Raw genomic sequence first — 9,050 nt, 5'->3', positions numbered from 1 at the left:
ACCTGAATTTACGTTTTGTTACTCTCAGCTTGAATCATCAGCAAATATATGAAAACAGATGACATAATTTAATTAATGAACTGTGTGACTTACGAATGTTTCAGTGTGTGTTCTCACAAGAAAACCATAGCATGATATGTGCACGGTAACTTTTTTGCGGTCGTTTCCATTGGGAGTTGGTGGACGTTGTTCATGGCGTTTCTTATTCAGGCATTCGGCTACTGCTGTCAGGAGCTGCAAGAGATAGCACGCAGCAAGGAGGCGCCCTATCGGTTTGTGAAGACTTTCTTGAAGCAGATAATCACAGGATTTCTGAAGGGCGTTGCGAAGGCACAGGCTGATAATGCCGAGCTTTATTAACTTGGTATGGGCAGACTATTGTATCGATGGCAGCGATGGCGTAGAGATAGAGCATCCGCCTCGCGTGCAAGAGGACCGGTGTTCGAACTCTGGTGCAGCGCAATTCTCCACCGGGTTTCAAAAAAAAAATCTGCGTGTCGATGGAATTGCATAACCAGGCCTGGAGCGTGGCCTGATCTCGGTGACCAGAACCGACAACGCACTCTCTCACCAAAGCAGGATTTGGCCACCCTGGTGTAGTACTTGGCCACAACCTTCTATGATCAAACCAATTAACCCTCGGCCCTCAGTCCCCAGCGGCTGCTGAACAACTCACCACGGCGGCGGTCAGACCTGTGACGCAGCGGAGGGTGCTAAGAATCTCTGGCTCCGGACAGGCCGCCATTGGAATCTAAACCTGACAACGTTCAACGCTAGAACTTTATCTAGTGAGGCTAGCCAGCAGTGCTTTTCGAGGAACTAGCTGGAATTAAATGGGATGTGATAGGGCTTAGCGAAGTTAGGAGGACAGGTGAGGCGTATACAGCACTAAAGGACGGACACATACTGTACTATCGCGGATTAGAGGATAGACGCCAACTAGGTGTGGGATTCCTCATTAACAAGGATATCGCTGGCAACGTAGAGGAGCTCTATAGTATTAACGACAGGGTAGCAGCTATAGTATTTAGGCTGAATAGGAGGTACAAGCTGAAAGGGGTGCATGCCTTCGCGCCCACATCCAGCCATGATGACCAGACCGTTGAAAGCTTCTATGAGGACGTAGAATCGGCAATGAATAAAGTAAATCACAGTACACTGTACCGATGGGCGGCTTCAATGCGAAGGTGGGCAAGATGCAGGCTGACGACCACGGGGTAGGTGATTATGGGATAGGTTCTAGAAATAGCAGGGAAGAGTTATTAGTCGAATTCGCAGATAGAAATAATTTACGCATCATTAATACCTCCTCCCGCAAACGAGAAAACAGGAAGTGGACCTGGAAGAGCCCCAATGGTGAGACTAAAAATGAAATCGACTTCATAGTATGCGCTAAACCTGGCATCATTCAGGATGTGGCCGTCCTCGGAAAGGTGCGTTGTAGCGACCACAGAATGCCAAGGTCTCGAATTAGCTTAGACTTGAACAGGGAACGGAAGAAGCTAGAGAAGAGGGAGACCATTAACGAGTTAGCCGTAAGAGGGAAAGTACAGGTGTTAAGGATAGCGCTGCAAAACAGATATTCGTCTTTAACTGAGGAAGACGATCTTGATGTTCATACAATGCACGATAATCTGACAAAATAATTACGGAGTGCGCAGTAGAAGTAGGCGGTAGGACAGTTCGACAGGATACCAGAAAGCAATCTCAGGTGACGAAAGATCTGATTAAGAGGCGCCAAAGCATGAGGGCGTCTAACCCTACCGTCAGAATAGAACTAACGGAGCTATCAAAGTTAATAAATAAGCGCAAGGTAGCCGACATAAGGAAGTATAATATGGAGAGAATCGAGCATGCTCTAAAGAACGAAGGAAGCCTAAAAGTAGTGGAGAGGAAAGTAGGCATAGGTAAAAACCAGATGTATGTATTAAGAGACAAGCACGGCAATGTCATTAGCAATATGGATAAGATAGTTAACGTAGCCGAAGAGTTCTACACAGACCTGTACAGTAGCCAATGTAATCTGAGCCTTAATGAGAAAGACAGCAGTGCACACCAAAGCGTCATGTCGCCAGTAACGAAAGATGAAGTAAAGAAAGCCTAAAGAGCAATGAAAAAGGGAAAAGCAGCTGGGGAGGATCAGGTAACAGCAGATCTGTTGAAGGATGGAAGAGACATAGTGCTAGAAAAACAACACCCTCTATACGCAATGCCTTAAGATCTCGACTGTACCCGAAGCTTGGAAGAATGCAAACATTATCGTAATTCATAGGAAGTGAGACGCCAAGGACTTGAAAAATTACAGGCCGGTCAGCTTACTATCCGTGGCCTACAAAGTATTTACTAAGGTAATCGCTAATAGAGTCAGGGCAACCTTAGACTTCAATCAACCAAATGATCAGGCGGGCTTTCGTTAAGAATCTCCCCAATAGATCATATTCACACTCTCAATCAGGTGATAGAGAAATGCGCTGAATATAACTAACCTATATATATATATATATATATATATATATATATATATATATATATATATATATATATATATATATATATATATATATATATATATATATATATATATATATAGCTTTCATTGATTACGAGAAAGCATTCGACTCAGTGGAAACCTCAGCAGTCATACAGGCATTGCGTAATCAGGGGGTAGAAGAGCCGTATGTCAAAATACTGGAAGATATATATCGCAACTGCACAGCTAATATAGTCCTCCATAAAGTCAGCAATAAAATTCTAATAAGGAAGGGCGTCAGGCAAGGAGACACGATCTCGCCAATGCTATTCACCGCCTGTTTACAGGAGGTATTCCGAGGCCTGAATTTGGAACAGTTGGGAATAAGAATAAATAGAGAATACCTAAATAATCTGTGATTCGCTGATGAAATTGCCTTGATGAGTCACTCAGGAGGTGAACTGCAAATGATGATCAATGAGTTAGACAGGCAGAGCAGAACGATGGGTATAAAAATTAACATGCAGAAGACCAAGGTAATGTTCAACAGTCTAGCAAGGAAACAACAGTTCACAATTGGCAGCGAGAGCCTGGAAATTGTGACGGAATACGTCTACTTAGGGCAGGTAGTGACAGCTGATCCGGATCATGAGAGGGAGATAACTAGAAGGATAAGAATGGGGTGGAGCGCATATGGCAGGTTCTCGCAGATCATGAGTGGCGGTTTACCAATTTCCCTCAAAAGAAAAGTGTACAACAGCTTTATCTTACCGGTACTCACCTACGGGGCAGAAACATGGAGGCTAACGAAAAGAGTTCAGCTTAAGTTAAGGACAACGCAGCGAGCCATGGAAAGAAAAATGATAGGTGTAACCTTAAGATACCGGAAGCGGGCAGAGTGGGTGAGGGAACAAACGCGGGTTAATGACATCCTAGTCGAAATCAAGAGAAAGAAATGGGCTTGGGCAGGGCACGTAATGCGAAGGCAAGATAACCGCTGGTCCTTAAGGGTAACGGAGTGGATTCCAAGAGAAAGTAAGCGTAGTAGAGGGCGGAAGAAGTCTAGGTGGGCGGATGAGTTAAGAAGTTTGCAGGCAAAGGGTAGATGCAGATGGCAAAGGATAGGGTTAATTAGAGAGACATGGGAGAGGCCTTTGCCCTGCAGTGGGTGTAGTAAGGCTGATGATGATGACTCCCAAAACTGGCCCTTACCCTCCAAAATATGACTTCGGCTGGTTTGGCCCAAAATCGATGTCCAATCTAATTAAGAGAAGCGCTTACCTCACAGAGGCGAGTATTGTTCTTTGGAACAAATTTCTCCCGCCGGATTCTGTGGAGCCGTATAGCTCGTCGCTTGTAGTCTTTTTTTCCGCTGGGAATGGCAAACAGCGTTTTTCCCGTTTCTCGCCGACGGCTGCACCCAAAGGCGCAGCACCCAGGCGTTCTCGCAGTTTCTACGCAGGTATGAACAGAACAAGCGTCACCTCGCAACTGGAAATGCTGTGCACGCTTATCTCAGCCCATAAGAGCATGTGCTACGTAATGCTCCGAACAATCTGTGTGCCGGCGGCCGGGATAAAGAAGCGAGCGGGCCATTTATGGCGGGGAAGGACCACGTCACCACGGAGTAGAGACATACAAGAACATTCATATATATCAGTGTGCAGAGCGGAAAACGACCTCATTTAGGCCAAAATATGTTTTCAATATACTTGTGCAAAAAAGTGATTATACTTATTTATATCATAACTGACCGAGTGAAACAAAACAGTGATGAAGGGCGGTGAGATAGCCATAGGCGTGATGCCTGCGACCCGTGCCTTCCTAGTGGGAGACAGCAGTATCATTCAGTTGAACATCAGATCTCTGAGACTAATACAGTCGAACCAGGATATAGTGATTTCTAAGAGGATCAAAAAAGATCGATATAGTGAAAATTCAATACACAGATAGAGGCTTAAGCCACCCTCAAAAGCATAACAAATTGTGACTTAGCGGTCACAGGAGTCATGTGCCACAAAGTTCGGGCACGGAAGGTTAAAGCACTTTATTTCACGGAGAAAAATTACTAATTTTCGACTGCTTTTTGCTCTGAGTAATGAATTGAAAACGCTAGTGTCGATCTTCTCGGCAGTGTCCAGGCACGGCAGCCCAGTACCTTCCATTTCGCCGCAACAACGCCGAATGAGGCTGAATGCTGACGCCAGTTCAGCGGCTGTGCACGGGTGCATCTCTTCTGGAACACAGTTGTCCTCGTCATCGCTGAAATCGCCTTCTTGGGCGCCAGCTATTCCGGCCACAATGTCATCAGCGAGGTCAGCTACAGCCTGAACTTCGCTGTCAACGTTGATAAGTCCTCAACAGTAAGTTCCGATAGGACAACGCCGGGAAATTGGGACAAGTCGCGAAGCGTGTCCTCCAAGCATTCATTGCAGTCATCCAAAGCTTCAGGACATTCATCTCCAGCCCCTTCAAGGCCTGCCTTGCCGAAAGATTTGGCTACCGTGGCCTGTTTTATGGCGTTCCAAGCGCCAGTAATCATCTGGATGGCGCCGAGCAGGTCAATCTTGAGATCAGTTTCTATGAGGAGGTTTATGAGGAGCCGCTGAACAAGTTGCCTTCTGTAACCTACCTTGAAAGCCCTGGTCTATGGGCTGCAGTCTCGCTATGGTATTCAGCGGGAGAAACTTGAGTGCAATGTTCTGCAGCATGCACGTTATTAGATGGGCTGAGCAGTTGTCTAACAGAAGGCATACTTGGCGTCCCGACCTGCCCAACTCGGCGTCCCGAGCCTGACGCCATTCAACAAAAAGTTGGCGTGTCATCCAGGCCTACAGCCGTACAGCCGTAGTCGATGGGAAGCTGCTTGCCATTCTTGAAACAGCGTGATGACGTGCTCTTTCCAGAAACAAATGAACGCAGCTTGCACAGGCCATCCATTTTCCCCACAAGCAGAACTGACATACGCACTTTGTTCAATTTCCTGCCGTGACATGAGCTCCCACGAAGATCAAGTGCCTTATTCGGCAACATTTGCCAAAAGAGACCAGTCTCGTCTGCATGAAGACATCGGCAGGTGAAAACTTTGCAGCGATCTTCGACCACTCCTCTGAAAGCCACTGCTGCATCTCCAGGCTGCTAGCAGCCCCACTTTCGCCTGAAATAACTTTTCCCACAATGCCGTGGTGGTTTTTAAACCGTTGCAGCTACCCAGTGCCCCCGCAAATGTTTTCTTCGCCAAGAAGACTATGAAGTGGCTCTAGAGTAGAACGCCGTCCCTTCGCCTCTTCAGTTTTTTACTGTTTTACGACATTATAATGAAAGCACTGTTTCTTTTTTGGTGACGGTCCGTCCGTCCGTCCGTCCGTCCGTCCGTCCGTCCGTCCGTCCGTCCGTCCGTCCGTCCGTCCATCCATCCATCCATCCATCCATCCATCCATCCATCCATCCATCCATCCATCCATCCATCCATCCATCCATCCATCCATCCATCCATCCATCCATCCATCCATCCATGTCCAATACAGGGAAACATCTCTTTCTGGTGTTTTGTAATGGAGGACACTTCAGCAGAGCGTGGAGCTCAGACAAGCAGACCTCAAACTTGAAACGTTTGTTTTTCTATTGTGTTTCTACCTATATGCGGTTCGGTAGTAGGCAGTTAATTATCTCTAAGCTTATGCTACTCATCCGATCATTGCAATCTAAGTTTTCTTCGTATCTGCGGTCTGAAATGTCACGTGTTATATACCGTGTTTCGAAGAGCAGCTCATGTAGCCTGTCCTTTCGAGTCCTTTCATGAAGTTATATCCTTTCTTAAAGTAGGCGAGATGGTTCCCCTCGGGGATATCGACAGCACTTCGTGTTCATGTAGTTGTAGTTCAACTGTGCCGAGTTTTATGTGCATGCTTCAAAATCTTCTGTGGTTCCCCCTGTGGTGCACGGCCCTATTTGAAGTAAAACGTGCACGATAAATACCAACACAAGCATTTTCATAGCTTACATGAACACCATTGACTTTACAGCGGCCGTTGTAGGCGCGAGGCAGTGCCCAGAAAGTTTTACTTTCTCTGCCTTTGTACCCGCCGCGGTAGCTCAGTGGTTAGGGCGCTCGACTACTGATCCGGAGTTCGCGGGTTCGAACCCGACCGCGGCGGCTGCGTTTTTATGGAGGCAAAACGCTAAGGCGCCCGTGTGCTGTGCGATGTCAGTGCACGTTAAAGATCCCCAGGTGGTCGAAATTATTCCGGAGCCCTCCACTACGGCACCTCCTTCTTCCTTTCTTTCACTCCCTCCCTTATCCCTTCCCTAACGGCGCGGTTCAGGTGTCCAACGATATATGAGACAGATACTGCGCCATTTCCTTTCCCCAAAAAAACCAATTATTATTAATTATTATCTCTGCCTTTGCGCCATCGATGTTTACTGACAAACATTCAGAGGAGATGGCTGGAAGGACGTTATAATGTATCGGCGCAACACTTGATAAAAAGAGAAAAAAATGCCGGCTTTCGTCGATAGCTAGGCCTGGTACGCGGCTTCTCTGCGGTGAAATGTTTGAGAAAATGTTTTTTTTTTTGATCCCATCTTGGGCAGACCAAGCATTCGATACCCATGGCCAAGCTGCCTTTGCGCCATCAAAATCGAACTGTCGCAAAAAAAAAAGCATCATGCTCCTCCACAACCAAAGACCAAAGAGCGAACAAGGGCCAGTCTTGGAGCAAGGCGGGCACAGTGTTTTCTCCGTCCTGTTCATCCCACACAGAGAGAACCACGGCATCGGTGGCACGCCCCACGTCTCAGACAGGAGGTACTAGTGCCAAATCGCGGCTGCACTGAATCCAGGTGATACGCGGTCACTGACCATACCTCGCCGAGCGGTCTGGTCGAACCTTTCTCCTGCGACGTGTGGTCCGTCAGAAATCCGCCGCCAGACACTTCCTAGTTTTGCGGTTATATTATTTCCCTTACGCACGGCCTAACTTGAATGTAAGTACCCTTGCCAACCAACCTTCGCGTTCATTACCCTGAAGGAAACCAGTTAAAGTTGCGAAACTAACATTTCTTCAGCACCCTCGTCCCGTCTGGAATGTCCTCGACCGTGGCGTCTATCGATTGGAAACCAATGATAGCTTCGAGCAACTAGTGGCACAGGACTATCGGAAATTGAATACCGATAATGCCGATAGTTTTTAGTACCGGAATGAAATTAACGGCTGCACTTACACCTCCCTTGTTAAAAAATTTGGTCCGTCCACAGCACCGGAAAGCTCGGGAAAATAATATACATGTTTCAGTCGTATTCGAACCCACGCCCTTCGGTGCTAGGCTGACGCACAAACCACTCGGCCACTGCCGCAGGGCTGCAGTTGATATTTCTGTACGGTATTTCTGTATACCTCATAAGGAACTGGTGACGGACGTTTTACAAACGGTCACTCGTCTTAAGTAAAGAAGGCGAAGAAGGCGACGCAAAAAGAGAAAGAAAAACAAAGCGGGCAGAAGGTCACAAGATAAAAAAGGAAATTACGCGATAGAAGGCGAAGCAGCTGATGTAAAGCAGTGGTAGGGTGTTAACGTAGTTAAACCGAGTACACATGCGAGAGCAATGACACTTAAACTTCGCCGTAAGGGGTTTACAGGGTTAACGCCCATGTATGCAGAATTGGTCACTATGTACTTAACAGTCATACATCTCGCCGAGCCCCCGTAGCACTACTAGGCTGGCAGGTGGCCGTTTCTACCATAGCCACCGGTAGGGATCGTGCGACCCGTGTTGCTCTTCCTGAGCAACCGCTCGTGATTAATCGTTAATTTAATTGCCACCTAGCAGGGCGGGGCAGGTTGTGATGAAAGCACAATGTTGCGAAACTTAGTTGACGCGAAGCCCTCCTCCCGTTGGCCACAGATGGCGCGACGCTCCTGCGAACTGACCCGGGTTGGTTTGGAGCACAAGACAAGATTGTTGGTACGTCCGGAATAGTGCTTTCGCGCCAAAAGCGCGTGCGCCGGCGGGAAGCGGATGATGGTAGAAAGGAGACGCTCGTGCCCGTCCTCCAGAAGGTTTTCTCCTCCAGGGCTAAGAAAACACGGTCTGTTGCCTACTGCCGCATCTGCAGCAAGACACCGCTGGCCCAGCTGTGACAGCGACTTTTACCCGAGCATATCTTCTGACGCCTGCTTTTACGACGCACTCCAAGGCTCTGACGGTCGAGGGCAGGCCAACCGCGCCGTGAGCAAAGTGGCATTCAAACTTTTGTTTGCGCTCTTGTGGAGGTGAGATACCAGGAATGTAACATTGTGCGTTTAAATATAATAAAAAAACGCCTATTTATCGTATTGGAACGCGCAGAGTGCCTTTCTTTGGTATGCGTTCTCTTTGGCGTTCGATCCCGCATTTGTGGCCTTCATCGCACCTGCGCTTGCCGGGGCTCGATGTGCTCGTGGTGTGCGTTGGTTCTCTTCGTGTCAGATTTTGCGTGTTTAGTGGTCTCGCCGTGTGCATTAAACGTGTGTGATTGTGCCAATGCTGGCGTCCTCGTTCCTTTGTTCCCCCCTGACGGGCTTCTCCCGGAAAACG

The sequence above is a fragment of the Amblyomma americanum genome, chromosome 1 (assembly GCF_052857255.1).
Source record: "Amblyomma americanum isolate KBUSLIRL-KWMA chromosome 1, ASM5285725v1, whole genome shotgun sequence".
In the NCBI taxonomy this organism is placed as follows: Eukaryota; Metazoa; Arthropoda; class Arachnida; order Ixodida; family Ixodidae; genus Amblyomma; species Amblyomma americanum.
The sequence above is the reverse complement of the archived record's forward strand: the minus strand, read 5'-3'. Positions refer to the sequence as shown.